This window comes from Hylobates moloch, unplaced genomic scaffold (genome assembly GCF_009828535.3).
Source record: "Hylobates moloch isolate HMO894 unplaced genomic scaffold, HMol_V3 SCAFFOLD_14, whole genome shotgun sequence".
NCBI lineage: Eukaryota > Metazoa > Chordata > Mammalia > Primates > Hylobatidae > Hylobates > Hylobates moloch.
In genome coordinates, this window is record NW_026652289.1 from 35,791,119 (window position 1) to 35,813,484 (window position 22,366).

Genomic DNA, 22,366 nt, shown 5'->3' on the forward strand with positions numbered 1-22,366 from the left:
TAACAGAATACCACAGACTGGGTGACTTATACAACACAACTTTATTTTGTCACAGTTCTGGAGGCTGCAAGTCTGAGTTCAAGGTGCTGGCAGGGTTGGTTTCTGGTGAGGCCTCTCTCCTTGACTTGCAGATGGCTACCTTCTCCCTGTGTCCTCAGTCTTTTCTCTGTACTTTCACCTTCTTGTTCTCTCTCTCTTCTTACAAGGACACAAATCATATTGGATTGGGGCCCCACTCTTAAAATCTCATTTAACCTTAATTACCTCCTCAAAAGTCCTATCTGCAAGTATAGTCACATGGTGGGATGGCAGGTAGGGCTTCCACATATGAAGATGAGGGGTGTTCAATTCAATCCAAAACATAGAACTAACTTCTGGATTTGCAGAGGAATTTCTAGTAAATATACCTGGGGTCTAAGATGAAGGATGATTTCCACCCACCTTCCCTCTACATATAACCCCCACACAGAGTTGTGGCCCTTCCCGCATGCCCATTATCTGAAGGGAAAGACATTGGCCCGCTATTTCACATCATTCTCTACATAGGTGGATTTCAGTTGTTTATTTGAAGAATATTACTGTAGACCAGAATTTTTGTTGCTTCAAACCACCTTTGAAGCAACATAGGTACTTACAGTCACCCCCCTCTTCAGCGATAGTTACAATGTCCTCACTAGGACAGGGGCCGTTGCCTCCCACGGTTTATGGGCACATCCACGGCCATCATGCCCTTCACAACCAGGTGCCAGCTCAGTGCTCTGTTGCTGCTTGACTAGAATACTTATTGCCCTAGTCACTATATTTTATATCCTCAGAAAATGAAGGTTTTTTTCCTGACCTATATACACAACTTTTCTTAGGTGACACGTCATCCTCCCACTAACAGTAAGTATCCCCCTTGCACAGCATTCCCCCTTACACAGCATTAAAAACTCAGCTAAATGTTGGGAAAACCTCACAGTGGTGCAAGGTTGCCTCAGAGCTGGCCCTCTCCTGACAGCTTGAGCACATTAAAGTCCCTTAGTAATCCACCCTAGACACCATTTCTGGCATGACAACATGGCCAGAGGCAAAATATTTATGATTTAAAAGAAAATTTTCTCAGGTAAGAAGTGGGAAGAGACGAGCCTGGAAAAACCACTTGAGGGGTAATCTCTGAAGTGTATAGTAGTTCATCTGTTATTGCTGGTAAAAAGCAGGCAGGCAGGAAGAAATAAACTCCTGGTTGCTTTAAGTTACCACAAAATAAATCTCAAATTTCAGAGCTGGACAACCATGCAGTTCCCTCCACTAACCAGTATATTCACATAAAATAAATGACTGCTAAACAACAAATCACGGGACAGGGGATGTGTGCATTAGGCAAGTTGGAACTTCTGAAGGAAGGAGAAAATTCTCAAAGGACTTAGGGGGTCAGTGAAGGACTGAGAAGCAATTCAGTCATTCTGTCAATAGGCACACGCTAACTCTTTGTAGCCTTTGCGTACTCAACAGAATGAACCTGCCCAGGGTCTACCAAAATATTTGACAGCAATAATAACAACCAAGGGAAGAAGATGCTAGTGAATATGTGGAGAAGGATCTTAATCTGGGGAAGGACTAACTAGATTACATACAAACACACATATATATGTGTGAATATTCAGTCTATGTTTACAATAAAATGTAAGAAAAAGAAAAAGATGAACTCTTTGAGATTAGAGGTAATAATATCAAGAAATATCTGTTCTCATTTGAATGCATGTGTCTCTGCAAAATTCATATGTTGGAACTTAAAGCCCAGGGTGATGGTATTAAGAGGTGGTAGAAAGCCTTTTGGGAACTGATTATGTCATGAAGGCTCTACCCTGATTAATGGGATTATGGAACAGTCTTCAAAAAACTACCTGGAACTTCCATCACTTCTACCATGTGAAGATAAACATGAATCTCTTTTTTGCCTTATATTTCTTCTGCCATGTGAGGACACAGTATTTGTCTTTTCCATCTTTCCATGATGTGAGGAAACCCCAAGAAGAATTTCCCCTAAAGACAGGAAACCAGACATGGAATCTTCTAGCACCATGATCTTGGACTTCATAGCCTCCAAAACAGTGAGAAATAAATTTCTATTGTTTATAAATTACTCAGTCTTTGCTATTTTGTCATAGCATCACATATGGGCTAAGACAATGTCTAACTTAGATTAAAAGAGCTGGTTGAAGCAGGGTAAGTGAGATAGGAGGGATGATATGAAATAGAAAATTCTGAAAAGCAGAACCAATGCAGTAGAACACCATGATGTAACTGAATATTTTGAAAACTATCACATGCAAAAAAAAATGCAAACACTTTATCCATGAAAATCCTTTCTATGCAATTAACAGAAGAAAGTACTTGACTGGTTTAACAATAAGAATAATCTGAAGTAGAGCACTACCAAGATTATTAAATACAGTTGTTCAACAACATTCTCAAAGACCCAGATCCTTTCCATATATCATTAGAAGTGTCATCATTATAATGACCTATTATGTAGGCCTATTATATAATGGCCTATATTTGACTTGAAATATTTACTTGTGTATTTTAATATGAAACTTGAATTTAGGGTTATAAGAATAGAGATAATATTACGCACGTTAGTCATGGAGTGCAACCTTAAAGATCTCTACTGGAAATTTTCTTAAATAATAAAATGATTTTTTATTTAAATAATAAAATTAGTATTTTATTGTCTTAATAAAATATGGAGAATAATGAGATCATATTACAAAATATATTCTTTGTAAAAGTTACCAATGGCATGGCATTAGACACAGATGCTACTAAGAAACTCATTAAAGCAAATAATAATACCAAGAATAATCATTTTGCTTATATTATTTAATGTTCTGTTAATCAGTAGTTATATGCATATGAATTTGTTATGTTCACTTTTTAAGAAAACAATTTATTTTTGAAAATTTTTTTGAATAGGACTATTTCATAAATTCATCTGTATATTAAAACCAATTTATGTATTTCTATAAATAAATATTTCAAAAATTACTTTTCATTATTTTAAGGCCCACTTTCACTCTCAAAAGTGTTTCAGTTTAAACGATAATTTGCATATTAGACCCATGATTAAAATTTTTAAATTAGAGTGAGAGAATATATAGTCTATGGTCTCCATAAAGTCTATACTCTATGAAGAATGAGTATAGATAAGAAAAAGCGGAGGTTCAATCAATTAGTCTAAAAAGAATCCAAGTCACAAGAAGTCAGGGAGTTAAGAGACAATCAATGAAGGAGACAGAAGAATTTCCTACTGAAGGTTAAAAACCAAACAAGCAAACAAATAGGTGAGTGTGATGATTTGGATGCCAAATGAAGCAACCATTTTAAGGAAAAGCAGTTGTCTGCCATGTCCAATGTTGCTTTTAGGTCAATTAGGATAAGGACTGAGAATTTTATACTAGACTTGGCAACTTGGAGGTCACTGGTGACCTCAAAAAGAGCAGTTTTGTTAGGTGCAGGCTAAGGGGAGGGCAAAGCCATTGGAGTGAATTTCTTAGGAGAGAACAGGATGACTTGGGGAACAGTGAATGTAGACAACTCTTCCAACACAATCTTCTGTAATGGAGAGCAGAATCATGGTTCCTAGCTAGAGGGGAAAATTGATTCCAGAGAGACAGATTGTGAGCCTTTATTATCAATATAATAATTACTATTTTTTTCAAAAATGAAAGACATAACAGCATGTTTGAATCTTAATGAGAATGAATCGGCAGAACTGAAAAAAAAAATTGATAGTGCAGAAGAAAGAGGAGAAACCTGGAGTTGTGGGCTTGATTGGTGAGAGGGAATGGAACTTAGTGCCCAAGTGTAGGCACCAGACCATCACCGGGTTCAAGAGATAAAGCAGACTATGTGGGCACAGGTGTAGTAAAGCTAATAGAGATTGTATCTGGAAGCTCTGGGTTGCTTCTAATTTTTCAGTAGAAGGACAAAGCCACATATTAAATGTGAGTGAGGGAAGAAATAGAGGTTCCAGGAAAAAGAAGCATGAAAGAGTAGCCTGGATCTTGCTATTTAACGTATGGTCCATGGAGCAGCAACAGTAGCAGCACTTTGGGGCCCCTTCATAATGCAGAATTTCAGTCCCCTCTCCCGGATATACTGAACCAGGAACTGCATTTCAAGAAGATCCCCAGGTGACCCAATGTGTGCTAAAATTCAAGAGGCACCGGTCTCAGACTGAGAGAATAAATGAAGAGAGGAAATATAGTAGAATAGTTAGCATAAAGTTATATCACACTGACAGCTTGGTTGAAATACGTTTTCCAACTAATAAAATGAGTTGGTTAAATTAAAAGGAATAGTGGCTTAACTAAGGTAGGGGTTTTGCAGGTTAGCAAGCTGAAGCAAGGGAAGACAAGAGCAGTTTAATAATCAAAGAGCGTGATTATAATGATGCCCCCGTGGAGCTGAAGGTAAATGGTCTGGGAAGTGAGAGCATGAGGAGATGAAGGAGAGTGAAAAGGAAGTAGGTTAGTTGATTTAATTTTCCAGCGGGGATGGAGGATTGTTGGATTTGGGGCACTAGGGCCAAGCTGGAGAACAAGAAGTGCTGGTCAGAGAGGGGCCTGTTTGAAGTTGAGGTAATGGGTGATGTATTGTATTGATAATGGCTTGACCTAACTTCTGGACATGGGGTGGCCGAAGTGGATTGGAGAATAAGACTTTCTGAGGGAGAGGAGGTCAAGGGCATGAATAGCCAAGATAAGAATCACCTATGTGGATAATGAAATTATCAAGAACTATGACAATGATGCTGGAGAGAAGGACCATGAGCCAGGAGCTAAAATCTCAACCGAAAAACATGGGACTCAGGTCCCATGGATAACTGCAAAAAGAAAGGTACTGGATGATACAGTGTGATGACATGAGACTCATATGAGGTGTGTTAACAGAAGTGGGAGGGAAGGAGTGAGGCAGAGAGAGAAAGACATCTCTTCTACCCCCAAGCCAAACAGGTGTGTGTGGAAGAGAAGATACCTGTCCCTCAAAAGGGTGAAGATGGAGTCAGAAAAGAAAATTACCACAAGCCAGAATAGTAAATTATCCCTGAGTGAGTCAAGAAAGATAATGGTGTGAAGGTGTAGGATGCTTTTAGGGAGCTGCAAAAAAAAACCACGTGGGTGCGTTCAGGAGACACCCCGTCCACGGTGCTATGGAGGCTGAGGGGGAGAAATCTTATGCACACACAAAACTCTAGGGATCTGTCTTAGTTAGCTCAGGCTGCTCTAACAAATTGCCACAGAATGAGTGGCTTGAACAATCAACATTATTTCTCACAGTTCTGGAGGCTAGGAAGTTCAAGATCAAAGTGCCCACAGGCTTGGATCTGGCGAGAGACTCCTTCCTGGTTGGCAGATGGCTGTCTTCTCATTGTATCCTCACATAGGGGAAAGCAGAGAGACAGAGCAAGTTCTTTCATGTCTCTTCTTATAAGGACATTAATCCTATTCATGAAGGCCCCACCCTCATCATTTTTTTTAATTTTAATTTTTTATTTCAATAGGTTTTGGGGGAACAGGTGGTGTTTGGTTACATGAATAAGTTCTTTAGTGGTGATTTCTGAGATTTGGGTGCACCCATTACCAGAGCAGTGTACGCTGTATGCACTGTGTAGTCTCTTATCCCTCACCACCCCCTACCCTTTTCCCTGAGCCCCCAAAGTCCAATGTCTTGTTCTTATGCCTTTGTGTCCTCATAGCTTAGCTCCCACATATGAGTGAGAACATATAATGTTTTGTTTTCCATTCCTGAGTTACTTCACTTAATAGTCTCCAGTTCCATCCAGGTTGCTGTGAATGCCATGATTGTATTCCTTTTTTGAAGTTGAGTAGTATTCCATGGTGTATATATATATGTGTGTCACATTTTCTTTACCCACTCATTGATTGATGGGCATTTGGGCTGGTTCTATATTTTTGCAATTGCAAATTGTGCTGCTAAAGGCATGTGATCCAAGTATCTTTTTTGTAAAATGACTTCTCTTCCTCTGGGTAGATTCCTAATAGTGGGATTGCTGGACCAAATGGCATATCTGCTTTTATTTCTTTAAGGAATCTCCACACTGTTTTCCATAGTGGTTGTACTAGTTTACATTCCCACCAACAGTGTAAAAGTGTTCCCTTTTCACCACATCTATGCCAACATCTATTATTTTTTGATTTTTTGATTATGGCCATTCTTCCAGGAGTGAGGAGGTATCGCACTGTCCTTTTGATTTGTATTTCCCTGATAATTAGTGATACTGAGCATTTTTTCATATGCTTGTCCATTTTGTATATCTTCTTTTGAGAATTGTCAATTCATGTCCTTAGCCCACTTTTTGATGGGATTGTTTTTTTCTTGCTGATTTATTTGAGTTGATTTCTTTGTAGATTCTGGGTATTAGTCCTTTGTTGGATGTATAGATTGTGAAGACTTTTTCCCGCCCTATGGGTTGTCTGTTTACTCTGTTGATTATTTCTTTTGCTGTGCAGACTCTTTTTAGCTTAATTAAGTCCCATCTATTTATCTTTGTTATTGTTGCATTTGCTTTTGAGTTTTTTTGACTAATAAACTCTTAAAGACCCCACCTCCTAACATCATGACACTGGGGGTTAATGTCTTAACATGTGATTTTGGAGGCGATGCAAACATTTAGTCCATAATAGAATCTTTTTTTTCCCTTTTAACTGAAGAATAGAGAACCTACAGACCCACATGTATTGAAGTTTGAAACCACCTGTGTAAACAGCACACAGAACAAGGACCACTTTACCCTATTTCTCACACCATAGGTGAGTTTTCTGGATTCCCTCTGTACTTCTGTCAATGAAGGCAAGAGGCGAGGTAAATGATGGTCTCGCCATGAGTGGGCAGGTCTATGCAGCTCTCTTTGGACACACTGATTATTAGCACAAAGGCCATGGCAGCTGAAGAATTAGCTACAGAGCTTGGATCCATCTGGAAAATTGATCACTACTTCCCTGCATTGTTACAGTGTTTTGTGTCCACTTCAACAACAGTATGTTTACAACAATACTGTAATTGTTGACACCTTTCTGCTCCAAACACACACACACACACATATGCACACCATACACACACACACCCCATATACACTCCTGAATTGATATAGCAAGTATTATTACTTTTTTAAATAAATTCCTGTGGCTTTGAATGGTGCCTCTTACATTGTATATGTTTTTTGAAAATGTAATTTATTAAAAATGGAAATCAATATCACTGTCATTGATTCTAAACCAGGTGAAAATCAAACAGTTTCCCAGCAAAACCCTTGTTTATGCCAATTCTCGGTTACTCCTTCATAGTAAACATTTTATAAAGCTATCCTTCCATCACCTCAGAGAAGCAATAACAATGAGCTTGTTCTAAATATGTCTCATAGCAAACTGAATTCAGTAAACTGATTTTGTGAAGCATATAATTGTAGGAATGATATTGTACAATGAATTAGAACTACCTTTATTTGATCTTTCACCTGATATCCTTCAACAGGTGTCATAGAAATACTAATTAAGGGCCTGCCTCACACAGAGAACTATCTTACAAGGTTCTGAGAATAAAATGAGAGCTAGAAGACATGATTTCTACTTCAATATTTTATTTGGCAACATCCTAGTGAAAAGACAAGCAAAACCACTATGATTCATAATACTTGCAGATGAAGGCAATATGATACAAGAAGGTTAAACGGCCTCTCATGACAATGTGAGTTAGATTCAAAAGCCTTTAATCCTAGTCCATGCTTTATACTGGTTATAGTTTTCAATGCCTGAAACTTTACTATCAGTGATTTGTTCCTTTCAGTAAGTTTCTGTAGTCTGTGAAAATGAAACCATCTTACTCTCAGGCTAGCAAATACCCCTTAGTTTAAAGGAGCTAGTTTTCATAAAGGAATGAGGGGGACTCCTGTGCTGGGAACAGCAAAGGAAGAACTCAGGAGACTAGAAGTGTAGGTGTAAAGGGTCCATTGCTATTAAGTCAAAGAAGAGTCAGGCATTCACAGACCTCAACTTAAAGCTGTGGGCAGGTCTTTAATTCTGAATCAAATGAAATCCAGTTTATAATATTAGAAAACAATACGTAGGTAAGCACTGTTGAGATGAACGATAATTGAACATATATTTAGTTTATTCAATTGATAATTACTTCAGGCCTATCATAAGGCAGGCACTCATCTATATGTTGGAGACAGAGCAATAAAGGAAGAGGCCTTGAGAGTCCCAGCTTTCAAGGAGATGGCATTCTAATAAAAAATCACTGTGTTCTAGAAAATACCTAATTTTAGCTACCACCTACAAATGAACAGTTTTGCCTTGTTAGTTGTAAACTATGTGCCAAATATACCTATTGTGATGGTTCATTTTTATACTGGTCAGGGCTCTCTAAAGGGACAGAAATAATAGGATATAGGTATATATGAATGGCAGTTTATTAGGAGTATTGACTCACATGATCACAAGGTAAAGTCCCACAATAGGCCGTCTGCAGGTTCAGGAGCAAGGAAGCCAATCTGAGTCCCAAAACCTCAAAAAGTAGGGAAGCTGACAGTGCAGCCTTCAGTCTATGGCCAAGGGCCTGAGAGCCCCTGGCAAAACATTGGTGTAAGCCCAAGAGTCTAAAAGCTGAAGAATTTGGAGTCTGATGTTTGAGGGCAGTAAGCATCCAGCATCAGAGAAAGATGAAGGCTGGGAGACTCAGCAAGTCTGCTCTTTCCAGTTTCTTCTGCCTGCTTTATTCTAGCTGTGCTGGCAGCTGATTAGATGGTGTCCATCCAGATTGAGGGTGTGTCTGCCTCTCCCAGTCCACTGACTCAAATGTTAATCTCCTTTAGCAACACCCTCACAGACACACCCAGGAGCAATATTTTGCATCCTTCAATCCAATCAAATTGACACCCAATATTAACGATCACAATCGTATACACCAACTTTCCTTGGTTAAGGGATGTCCCAGATAGCTAGTACAACACTATTTCTAGATGTGTCTGTGAGAATGTTTCCAGAAAAGATTAGAATTTGAATCCCTCATCTATGTGGGTGGGCATCATTCAATTTGTTGAGGGCCCAAATCTAATAAGAAAGTGGAAGAAGGGTGAATTCTCTCTTTTCTGGAGCCAGGACATCCATCCGCTTCTGCCTTGGACATCAGAGCCCCTGGTTCACTGGCTTTTGAACTCTGAACCTCTTACCCCTGGTCCTTCCCTTCATATATTTCCTATATTTCCACCTGCCTCAATATGTCCAAAAGCAAGCTCATGGCCTCCTTTTGGACAGCCTGTATTCCAAATTATGGCATCATCTTCCATGCTGTCACTCATATTGAAAACCTAAGAAATATTCTTGATTACTTCCACTGTCCCAACACTCTCAGTGATCAGTCTTAGCAACTTTCCCCCTCCCACTCCATCTTCATCAGCTGTCATTGTCTCCAGCCTGGACCACTGCCATACCCTTCAGAGAGGGGCCTCAGCTTCCTGCCAGTCTGCCTCTTCAATCCAGGATGTTCACTCTTCTTAGAATAATGTTTCAGAACCCCAAAGTCCAGTTACGGAAAGCTTCTGAATAGGAACTTTGTATTAGTCCATTCTCACACTGCTATAAAGAACTGCCCAAGATTTGATAATTTATAAAGGAAAGAGGTTTAATTGACTCACAGTTCTGCACGGCTAATAAGAACTCAGAAAACTTACAATCATGGCAGAAGTTCCCTCTTCACAGGGCAGCAGGAGAGAGAAGGAGAGCTGAGCAAAAGAGGAAGCCCCTTATAAAATCATCAAATCTTCTGAGAACTTAGTATCATGAGAATAGCATGGGGTAAAATGCCCCCATGATTCAGTTACCTCCCACAGGGTCCCTCCCACCACATGTGGGGATTATGGGAACTACAATTCAAGATGAGATTTGGGTAGGGACACAGCCAAACCATGCCAAGCTTTTAAGAAGTTATCTACAAAATACTATGCATGATGACAATAAAGATAACTGAACCATAAAGAATATTCCACATACTTCCTTGTATCTCCAAATAACCTTGTGCACCAGGCAAATATGATTGCACACATTTTATAGAGGAGGAAAATGGATTAGCAGATTGAGGCTCTTCCCTGAGCTTTATCTCAGCACATCTGCATTGTCTTCTTGAAATAGTCAGTTTGCACCACTGTGTCTCTTTCTCATTTGTAAAACAAGGACATCAGACAAAAATCTAATGACATTAAACCCAGCCCCTTGCCCTTTTTTTAGATAGGAATCATGAATTTCTTTAAAAATTAAGTGAAATCTATGGACTCTCTCCACAGAAAATTCATCACACGCATATAAAAGTAGACCTTCTAGGGATCCATGGAAGCCATGTTAAGAATCCTTGTGCAAGTTCTAAGATAATTCTAGTGTTCATGTAGAACCTATGTTAAGTCCCTTAGCCAGTGTCAATAACAAAACCCGAACTTCCGAAAAGTGTCTTAAACTATGTCATAAAATTGCTCATACCACTCATTTCCTCCTTCTCTAATTGCATAGAATTTCTGGCTCATTGGTGGTTTTGTCATATTACATAAGGACTAATATTTCAGAAGAACTAAGAACTATGGTTTGCTCTTTGAAGTGTTATTAGCAATTATCTGTTCCAGATTGCAAATATCATCCAAATAGGCCAAAGCAAAGATTTCCACTCCCTGAAAGACACCTGGGCTGGAAATGTACACCTGATTGTGGAGCATGGGCTAGCGTCTTGTCAATAAGAATGAATAGAGTGCTGTAATCCCAGCACTTTGGGAGGCTGAGGCAGGTGGATCATAAGGGCAGGAGGTGAAGACCATCCTGGCCAACATGGTGAAACCCTGTCTCTACTAAATTACAAAAAAATTAGCCAGGCATGGTGGTGCGCACCTGTAGTCCCAGCTACTTGGGAGGCTGAGGCAGGGGAATCGCTTGAACCCGGGAGGTGGAGATTGCAGTGAGCCGAGATCGTGCCACTGCACTCCAGCCTCGGCAACAGAGCAAGACTCCATCTAAAATAAAATAAAATAAAATAAATAGAGCTCCTCTCCAGTAAGAGCTGGGAATCTTCATGGGACCTGAAACATGAGCAGGTAGTCACAATTTTAAAAGGCATGTGTTCCTAACTCCAGACTACCCTGGTTTCATTCTGCATTCTGTAACCAATCACGACACTCATGGACTCTGAAAAAGTGAGGTTCCCCAATGATTACACTCCCTGGGAGTAAGTTTGTCATTTGCGGAAGTAGCATTTTCTCATCTAGTACTGAAAGATGCCCTGAAGCATGGACTATCTCCAAACATAAGCTTACACTGAGAAAGAATTGAGTTCAGAATCTTAGATATGAATACAGTAGAAAATATACAAGGGCTGAGGAATGTTTTTTGACATAGCCAAGAACAGCAGGAAATGTCTACACAGAATATTAAATTGATGTTAACGAGCAGACTTGTCATGTATCCAGTTGTCCCTTCTCTAAATGACATAAGCAAATAATCCCATTGTGTATAGGTTGTAAACTTAAGTCTTTAGTTACACATTTGCAGGAATTTTGGAGGAATGCTCTATCTGCTATGTAGACATTTGCCCATTTCACAGGTATTATTAAGCTTCAGCTATGTATAAATGACTTAGCCTGTGTCAACGAACAAAACCGGCAGAAATACCAGCCTTCTTGGAGCTTACAGCCTGCCTGATGGGGAGAGTTATCTGGGAAGATAGGAAAAGTTGAACATTATAGACATGTAAATCATATAGTGTATTAGAAGGGGAGGAAAACAATGAAGGAAATAGAGCAGGGTATGAAAATCAGGAGTTCCAAACTAGCTATGTGTTCAATTGTAAAGATGCCTGAATAAATATCGTTCTGAATGGCTCACCATGTGCCTGTCCCCTCTGAATACCACTACTGTGGGGTAAGACACTGTCTCTAGAAAGCACCTATATTAGGGCTAGGTTAGTGGAGGGACCAGGCTTGGAGGCAGGCTACCTTGTCTTTGGAGACTTAGTTCCCTCACTGCTGCCAGTGCACCACTTCTTTCCCAATAGGTGCCCAGTATCTTTATGTTTATTTCTAGCCTCTTTTCTGAAACCGCTCTGTGAGTGTTCTTTCAGGGTGAGGAAGGATTTATACTTTAATCACTTACACTTCCATATCTGCAGAAGATGGAAATGTCCAAGGTGCATGCTGCTAACCTGGACAGAGGAGTCTAGATGAGGTCTCAGGGCAGAAAAGATGATGGTGGAGTTCCAGGTGTTGACAACCACGTTGTACGCAGTAGACAGGACTTGGTGTGTCAGAAGGTGGTGACCAACTCCACATCCAGCAGAGCCTCCTACACCCTGCTGCTTACCTCACTGCACGTGGTAGGTTCCAGGAGGTCCACGCTCATCCACACTCTCACTTAGATCACTGCCTACTACGTAGTACAATTCTGAACAAGACTGGTTTGAGTTTAAACCAATTGGCCTTGAAGTATGTGCTCAGTTTCTTTTACAGTAGAGAGTATGTTTTGGAGTACACATTGAGTTAGTGGCTTTGGGATTATTTAGACAAAAAATTCATTTTCTGGATGGTTACAGTCACAACTATGGAGGATTTTTGTTGGTAACTTGGCCTAGTTCATTTGTTTGTCTGAAATAAACCTCGTTTATTGCAACATCCATATTTGAATAAGTGGGCCTAGAAAGTTAAGAGCTGAAGGATTCCTATTTCAGCTGATTTAAAAATCACAGCTTTCTGACTTGTGAGAGATACAAAACAGCATTCCTCAGAGAACATCATCATATGTACAGTTGCTTGTGATGATTGCTGAAAACATAAATTTGTATGTGAAAATATAACATGATTGTAATAACACATTGCACTTAAAGAGTCTATGACACTGAAACTAAATGCTAAACGAACAGCAAATAAAAATGAATGAAGGGAAAGCTCTTTTCTATAGTAGAATACTAAGTATTAGGTTGATGCAAAAGTAATTGTGGTTTTTGCCATTAAAAGTAATTGGCAAAAACCGCAATAACTTTTGCACCAACCTAATAGTATAGAAGGAATACTAGAATTAGAGCATAACCACTTTGCACACACCGTAGTCATAGTTAATGTAGGCAAGAGTCATCAATGGACACTAAAAATATTGGGTGAAACTTTGTTAAAGAATAGCATACTGCCAAGCATGGTGGTTCATACCTGTAATTCCAACAGTTTGGGAGGCTGAAGTGGGAGGATCTCTGGAGTCTAGGAGTTTAGAGACCAGCCTGGGCAACACAGGGAGACCTTGTTTCTACAAAAAAAAATAAAGAGAGAGAGAGAGAGAGAATTTAAAAAAGAAAAAAAAATAGTATATTTATGTAGATCTGAATCGAATCATCAGGAAATAATCAAATAACTCAAATTGGGGGACATTTTTATAAAGCATCTGGTCTATACTGTCAATGTCATGAGAGAAAGAACAAAACTAGAACAGTTTCTGTTTAAAGAAAGTATAATGATATATTAACAACTAAATGAAATGTGTGGTTCTATATTGGAGCCTGGGTTGAAAGGAAAAATAAAGATTGAGACATCTAGAGAAGATTGTATTTGACCTATGTGTTACATACTATTATCATAGGTGTATGAAATTTGCTTAGTTTGATAACTGTATTGTAAATGCTGTGTTCTGCCATTAGAATATGCTTATTCTTTCAAGAGATACATATGGAAATACTTAGGAGTCTGCAACTTACATGGTTTCACAAAACAATGACAGAGTCCGCATAAAAAGAATTTGTCTGGTCTTTGACCTCAGTTTCTGGGAGGTAGATTCTAAGCCCTTGGAATTTCCTGAGTGATAGGACTGTCTGTCTTTTGTATTCATGATGGGCCCCATGGACCACATTTAATAGTTGATGCTAATGAAATTATTTAAGATGATATGCGGCCATGCCAAAAGGAAAAAGTATGTGTTCAGAGAGAGGGAGCTTTGAGCCTCTTGATATTTGCTCAAACTTTGGGAAAGGAAGGCGGCTGGATAATGAGTCATATGGCCAATAATTCAATCAGTTGTGCCTACTCACTGAAGCCCCAGTAAAATCTATAGACACCAAAGCATGGGTGAGTTTCCCTAGTTGACGACAGTCTGTGTCCTTTCCCGCATCAATGGTGCCGAGAAGATACGTCCTCAGAAACTATGGAACTGCAGCATTTTCCCAACATGTCTCTCCCTTTGGGTGGTTCTGATTTGTATCCTTTTTACCTAATAAAACTCTAATCATAAGTATAGCACCCCCTGAGTTCTGTTGAGTCACTGTAGCAGATTATTGAGCCTCAGCATCTAGTGGGAACCCCCAGATTTGAGGCCAGATGGTCAGAAATGCGGCTGGTGTGGGGACCCTGCAACTTGCCACTGGTGCCAGGAGTGAGGGCTGTCTTGTGAATGACTGTCCCCTTAACCTCTAAAGTCTGGCCTCACTCTAGGTAATTGGTTAGAAGTTATTGCAGATGCATTGTACTATTGTTACAAATTTCTGTAAGCCTATTTCTTTTTTAAGAAAAAATGGTAAAAAGCTTATGGCTCTTTTGTAACTTTAGGAAGTGAAACAACAATCTGAAGATGATGGGTAGACTGCCCGGTATCTCTATGGGCACGTCATATCAAACACTGAGATTTGTGTGATTGGTGAACCATCAGATTGGTAGAATTATTTTTCTCCAGAAGTTAGTTTGTTTGAATTGAACCTGTTTTAAGCCAGCTCGATTTTATAAGCTTAAAAATGTCAAAAGCTCAACATTAAGTGCTAAATCTGTGCCATTAGTAGCACGGTAATGAATAAATTTTACTTGATCAGTTTGGAAAAAAATTAAAATTAGAATTTTTAAACCACTCTAAAACAGCAATCTTCTTAACACTGAAGGGCAGTCAATCAATACAGAGAGGTAGCTATCCAAATGCATTTAAAAATAACAATAAAAATCCACAGCCAGGCATGCAGGCGTGGTGGCACACCCCTGTAGTCCCAGCTACTCTGGAGGCTGAGGCAGGAGGATCCCTTGAGCCAAAGATTCGGAGTTCAGTCTGGGAAACATAGTGAGACCCTATTAAAAAAAAAAAAAAAACAAAACTGTTCTAGCCACCTAGTGGGTGCTCAATAATTAGTAAAATTGATAAACAGCAGGCAGGAAATGTGAGGTACTTGAAGAAATGCTGGCATCAATAATTCCTTTCTTTGCTATAGCACTGTTCATTTTTAAAACTAAAAGAAGTCTCTGCAGCATATTCTCAGCAAGCTGGTATGAGATCCTGGCTAAACAGGTTTAATTACCATTGTGATCATAAAGCGAAAATATAAATGTAAACAGATTCTTAAGGTCATGAACTGTAAAGTACAGATCAGTTCAGTTTCTTTTTCCACCACATCACACATAAGTGCCCAAATTGAGGAGTCTGATCATTCTTCTAGTCTTCTAGATTGAGGGAGGGAGGGAAGAAGTGAGGGGGAGAGAGAGAGAGAAGAAACAAAGAAACAAAAAAGGAAGGAGGAGGAGGAGGGAGAAGAAGGAGGAGGAGGAAGGAGGAGAAGGAAGGAGGAGGAGGAAGGAGGAGGAGGAAGGAGGAGAAGGAAGGAGGAGGAGGAAGGAGGAGGAGGAGGAAGAGGGAAGAAGAAGAGGAAGAAAAACAAGAGGGAGGCAGGCAGGCAGGCTTTTGCTTGTTCAGCATGTATTACATTAACAATTAAAAATGGTACTTCAATTTTAATTTCTTTCCACCTGCTACTCAGTTGTAGTGCCACTGTTTATCAGCAACATGTTTTCTCCTGTATAATGAGTGTTGTCTTCCCCTATGCCTTCATTGTCTACATCTGTATCTCAGACACAAATGGCTTCTAAATAAATTTCATAAAATCTTGTCCATGTTACTTGTAACTTCTATTGCAGTAATACAGTGTGCTTGAAAATACATATTAATTTATTTGCAATCAACTTACATAAATGCAAGAGGGATAATTTACTTTGTCTCGTTCTCTTCCTCTCATCTCTATACATTATAAATGTTACATGTATTTTGCAACCTCGCATTGCTATGGGGATGTCATTCCGAGCTGTTCCAGTGAGTAAAACCAATTCTTTCCCCTCTCCCCTGAAGACAGTCAACTATCTGACAAGCTGGTTTCTTTCCTTACCTATATACAACAGCTTAAAGCATCAGAATATTTCAGCTCGACTTTTTAATTATATAGCTTAGCAAGCCAACATAATCAGGAGCTGTACTTAAATGTTCAACCTGAAATGGACTGAGTATTAAAGTAAGCTACTAACTAAAGTAACTTTACTTGATACGTCTGCCATAAGAAGTGACAGTTCATCTAACTAGTTTGCAACACAGGAGTCGTTGTGAATTATTTCCCTCTGCTGTGGATTTTTTCATAGTAATGGTGCATGTAGCATCCACTGATACACATGGTTTCTATGAAAGAATAACTTCTACCAGCCAACATTTTAACAGGTATTTTTTTTTCTGTTCCTAATGATATGCATAAAGTATTGTATTGAGTCTGTGGATGACCCAGTACATCAAAATGATATATCTGGGGACATGATGACATACCTCGAATACCTAACACCATGCAGCAGTTAGTCATCAGTGACCTCTGAGTTCCATAAGACAGGCTTCAAGAAAGGTGCAATTAAGGTTGTGCAGCCCCACCCTTTCCTATCGTTCTTAAAAATATATCAGCATGCCAGTGAGAGAATAAGATGATTAAGGATAACCTTGAGTCCACCCCAATTATCATTTTAGAAAAGCAAATCATTGGCAAATTTTGGAAGTTCAGCTGTTTTTGGCAGCAAATATTTATATGATCACACTGATTATAATCCAAGCAATTGTACTGCAGTGCTTTGTTGTGACTCATTGGGTTGGACCAGTTTCCAAAGGTTTCCAAAGGGGCTGAGATTGATACCAGACCTCGAAGGGTGAGAGGATTTAGAGGAACAAAGAAAGACTGAGAGTTCTGTGTGTCTGGGGTTAGGACAAGCGAACAATATGGGGAGAGTATCAAGGCTACAGCAGAGTGTAGTGGAATTTAGGACTAAGTGCAGCACATATAGATTATAAGATGAAGTCCTAGGAGGAGTCTTTTTTTCTTTTCTTTTTTTTTTTTCTTTTTTTGAGATGGAGTCTCACTCTGTCGCCCAGGCTGGAGTGCAATGGCACGATCTCGGCTCACTGCAGCCTCCTCCTACCTCTTGGGTTCAAGCAATTCTCCTGCCTCAGGCTCCTGAATAGCTGGGATTACATGCACCCACCACCATGCCCGGCTAATTTTTGTATTTTTAGTAGAGACGGGGTTTCACCATGTTGGCCAGGCTGGTCTCGAACTCCTGACCTCAGGTGATCTGCGTGCCTCTGCCTCCCAAAGTGCCGGGATGACAGGCATGAGCCACCTAAACAGATGTGTTTAAAGCAAACTGAATGCAGACTAAAGTACTTGGCTTTCCTTCTTTAGGCAAAGTAGTGGGTTTTCATCTAAACTTTTCTATTGTTAATGCTGTCATGTAATGACATCTTTTAAAATGCATTTCAGTTGGCTTTATTTGGAAGAGCTGCAGAAAGTAGGAGGAAAAAGGAGGAAAGTCGTGTGTGGTAAGGATTCAGACTATATCAATGAGTTTGCTTAGCAGGCAACTACAACAACAACAAAATAAAAATTGGAAAAATGAGATTGCTGAGCCCTGGTGTTATTTACTGCTTAATGGAATGTTGACTGAAAACAGTAAAATAAATACTTCATTTTACCCAGCATCACTTAAAAAGTAAATAAGGCGCAGAGCCCTTCTAAGACAATTGCCGTGGCAGTATGGGGTAGATATAATGGGCTTCAAGCAGCATAAAGTTTAAGCTAATATGCTTGGGCTTAGGAGTTTATATCTTCCTCTCCCCTGAAACAGTCCCCTATATGATTCCCATAGGTAAAATCATCTCAGTGGGTTTCGCAAACCAGTGTAAATAAGCGCAGGTTCGCCTTAAAGCTCCGGCTACATATTAAAGCCAAATCAACACCCTTTGCTAATAGAGATGTTCAAAAAAGATAAAACACCTCAAAGCCCGCGCGCTGAGTTGGTGCTGCTATTTCATGTCAAGGCAATTACAGTGACGGTATTAGGAAGATCAGGGCGGGAGCAGTGTTGTCATACCGGGGAAAGGAAAGCACGCCTTTAAGCAATCATGTAGAGCATGCAGGACATCTTAAAGCTGGGGAAGGAACAAAGCTTCGCGCTGTAGGAATATTGATCTGCTCCAGAAGGTGCAGGGAGCTGCACTACGGTGATTGCCTTCCCCGCTGGGTTTAGAGAGGTCTGAAAGAATACAGTATTGATCTGGCCCCGTTCCCAAGAAGTAACTTAAAGATAAGCCCTAACTGGAGGCCACCAACCTTGAGAACAAACTGTTGCAAAGAAGCCCCGTTTGCCACACAGTCAACATCAGAGCTAATGCTGTGTGGGTGATGATTAGAATACACTTAAGCTGGGCCCAGGACAAGCTGACTGTGTGCTTTCTCCCCCACCTAAATCACAGGTGTCTCCCAAATCTGAAACAGGTAAAACAATGTTCTGAGTGGAAAGGAGGGCAAGGCACAGTGGGAGTTCCATGTGTGAAGCTGTTTTATGTCAAGGAAGAAAGATGGGAGTTTCTGAAGTTTTGTTTGTTTCTTTGAAACCACTCACAGCCTCATTTACTTCATCTTTTAAATGGGAATAATAATGCCAATTTCACAGATCATGGTCTGGATTCAAGGCGATAAAGAAACCTATTCAGAAAATGGCATCTGTGGCCGGGCGCAGTGGCTCACACTTGTAATCCCAGCACTTGGGAGGCCAAGGCGGATGGATCACTTGAGGTCAGGAGTTTGAGACCAGTCTGGGCAACATGACAAAACCACGTCTCTACTAAAATACAAAGAAAAAACAACAACAACAACACACACACACACACACACACACACACACAAAACACCTGGCCTGCCTTAACAATCAGGGTATTGTTTGGAAGGCAATGAGGAATCCTTTATCATCTACTGTCTGCTTCGTCTCAGAAAGACTCTCTTCCAGCTACTAAAGTTCTATGAATAAAAAGAACGTTTTTCAGAGAAAGGCAAACGTTCAACATTTCTGCTTCCAGAGCTGTGTGTAGAACTCATTTGCCAGTGAGTCTGTGTTTATTACCAAACCTCAAGTTCAAACTTGGAAATAAATATACACTGTCCTGAAAATTCTTCACTGACATGCCACTCAGCTGCTCATGGTTTCCTGGTGGAAATTACTGTAACCACAGGATTTCACATGGTTTCAACCTCTAGCCACAAGTTAAAATTAGCCAGATGTTACTGAGAAGTTAGGGAACTAGGCTGTTTATATTTGGATCTGGTTGTACTGAGTGTGTAACCAGATGCAAATATGAAAATTCATTTGCAGTGAGATTTTAGGGTGCAGCAACTTGATTTTCATCGTGTTAAGAATATTCCATTTGCTAATCCAAGATCATTACTCCTTTGAGAAACAAAGCCCAATAATTCTGCTGTGGTCCTATAAATCCTCACCCTGTGAAGGACAACACTTTCACTCTGACATATGTTGTGTGTAAAATGGGGTACATCCCTACAACCCCGGTACCAAGGATTTTACAAGTCACATATACAAAAAAGTCCTGGTGTCCTGGGTGTTTTGTCTTTCTAAAGCATCAGTTCATCGTAGCTACGATGTAACAGTTTCATCAATTTCTGAATTGAGTGTATTGTGTAAGCAACTACTTCTGCTAGACTGTTTAGACAAAACTGGATTTTGTAATTGTGTTACATTTGCATCAGTTCAAAAATTAAAGGTAGATACGTTACTAGTTCCACCTGTCTGATTACTTTCTCTAGCAGTGAAGGGAACCAGAGCAAAGCCACCTGCATACCTTCGGCAGTTAAAGATCAGAATCATAACAACAATAACATCTCACAATTTTCCAAGTGCTCCTTAGGCACTGTCTTTTTCCTCCCACCCGAGGCCCCCGGGGTGGGTGTAGACATTCATCTCTGCTTCATTTGATCCACCTCTGCTTGGCCACTGCTGGACTTTTTCCCAGGCAAAAGGAGAACCCCCAGGAGAGTGGATAAACTGGACCAAGGAGCTACAGAGGTAGTTTGATTTCACCACAATCATTTCATCTGTCTTAGCAAAACCCCCTTGGGCTTGCCCTGTAGTACACAAACTTGGCTTTGTTCACGCAGCTCAAATAGAACACTTCTCCTTCAAAATTTAACTCGGCTCTCGGAAATGCTGAAAGGAAATGTGGCCTCTAATTATCTAACGTGAGATGCAAGAGATTGAATCCTTTGTCCAAGGTAAATACTTAATCTTTTAAAGTTTCTAGGCTGTATCTTTGAAGCTGCAATAGAATTTGTAAAGCCAAATAAAAATATACAGTAAATATGCATCTGCCATGAGAATGGAAGTTTATTAAAAGCATTAGCACTTAGCTCTATTGGAAGCACACCATTAGTCAGTCCTACACCTCTTGTATACTACCATGGAAAAGGCATTAAGACAATCGATTTTCTGAAATTTATCCATATTGAAAAGTCGTTCTCATTGTCTTCAGGAGGACACGATTTTCAAAACTCACGTTTCATGACCAAGCTTCACAATCTACAAAGGTAGAAATGCACAGCAACTTACAAACTCCCTACACATAAACAAAAAAAGGGCCAAACACGCTGTAAATAGAAACCCCCTTGAGCAGCAAGCCCGCTGCCTCCCTGACATCCCATGTATGTGAGCACAATAATTACCCATGTGATAAGAGCATCAAGGTCCTTTGTTATATCTTTCAGCCCTCTTTTTTTCTTCCTTTCCTAGCTTTGCTGTTCTAAGAGAAGTCAAGGTGAAGGGTTTAACGCCTCTGAAGCTGGGGCAAGAAAACAATCACCTTCTCCAACGGTCAGTAAAGAATACAAGGGCACAGTTAAAACAGAGCCACTGAAGTGAACAACCTTGATGCGACCAACAGGAGAAACACCCCCTCCAGGTACTCCCCACAGGGTTCCCTTTTGGTTGCAAGGCCAAGAAGGTCAGCCCATCTCTATGGCACTCCCTTTCAAGTGTGCGGGCGGCACGCCAGCAAGCAGGTTCCGCATGACTGCTGGTGCACAGGGAAACTCCTCAGAGAGAGACCCCTGACCCACCAGAGGGGTGAAAACCAAAGCAGGGATCAGGCACTTTATTTCAAGAGTATGTGTATGCGTATGTGTATGTGTGTGTGTGTGTGTGTGTGTGTGTGTGTGTGTATGTGTATGCTACAAAGGCAAAGGAGGCCTTTCAAATCTAGGAACACTACACACGTACACACATCAGGCAGACAAAAAATAGGAATCAGAAATGGGAGAAATCACATCTTCACTAGTAAGTAACTTATAAGACACTGAGAATATCAGTGACACTGCAGAGTTGGAAATTTCTATTTTAATTGTATCCATTGTTTTGAAGGAACAGAGTGAAAATAGCGGGATTTACACTTTTGTATATAATACACAATTTTCCAGATAAGCTCTTCTCTCTAGGCTGATGTCCTTCCATCAGTATTGATACATGAAAAGATGAATACAAAAAATGCTCAAAAATGGCCAGGTGCAGTAGCTCACGCCTGTAATCCCAGCACTTTGTGAGACTGAGGTGGGCGGATCACCTGAGGTCAGGAGTTCGAGACCAGACTGACCAACATGGTGAAACCCTATCTCTACTAAAAATAAAAAATTAGCCAGGCGTGGTGGCACATGCCTGTAATCCCAGTTACTCAGGAGGCTGAGGCAGGAGAATTGCTTGAACCCAGGAGGCAGTGGTTGCAGTGAGCTGAGATCGTGCCATTGCACTCCAGCCTGGGCAACAAGAGCAAAACTCCATCTCCAAAAAAAAAAAAAAAAAAAAAAAAGGGCTAGAAAATGCCATTCTTGCTATTGGGATCAGGCAGAGGATTCCGTCTGCTATATATGCACAGGGCTGTGGCCGTTTGCTGTATTATGCCTCCTTGGCTGCTTACAGCCTACTTGACAAGCCGAGTCAGCAAAATCATCACAATGAGTGGGTGTCCCCAGCAAGTTTGTGAAGCTAGAGCCCCTTGGACCTAAACATTTCCTGTTTGCAAAAGAGCAGCAATTATGTTCCCTCACAAGCAGTCTTGCTCATAAGCCAATGATTGATAAGCATCTGACACTATCAAGCAGCTCTTGGAATGCCTTGGAAGATGTTTCAGATGCTAGGTGTGTTGCTGAGCACTGTGGTTACATTCCATTTCTGCAT

The 22,366-nt window shown here is 40.2% G+C and overlaps 1 long non-coding RNA gene across 1 annotated transcript in view; it reads left to right on the forward strand.

The window, feature by feature from the left end:
• Window positions 1-22,366, forward strand: part of LOC131381266 (uncharacterized) — a 42,400-nt gene that overhangs the window by 13,602 nt on the left and 6,432 nt on the right. Inside the window, exon 2 of the long non-coding RNA XR_009209892.1 lies at window positions 20,930-21,098. This is a non-coding gene — a long non-coding RNA (uncharacterized LOC131381266). The remainder of the gene's footprint in view (window positions 1-20,929; window positions 21,099-22,366) is intronic.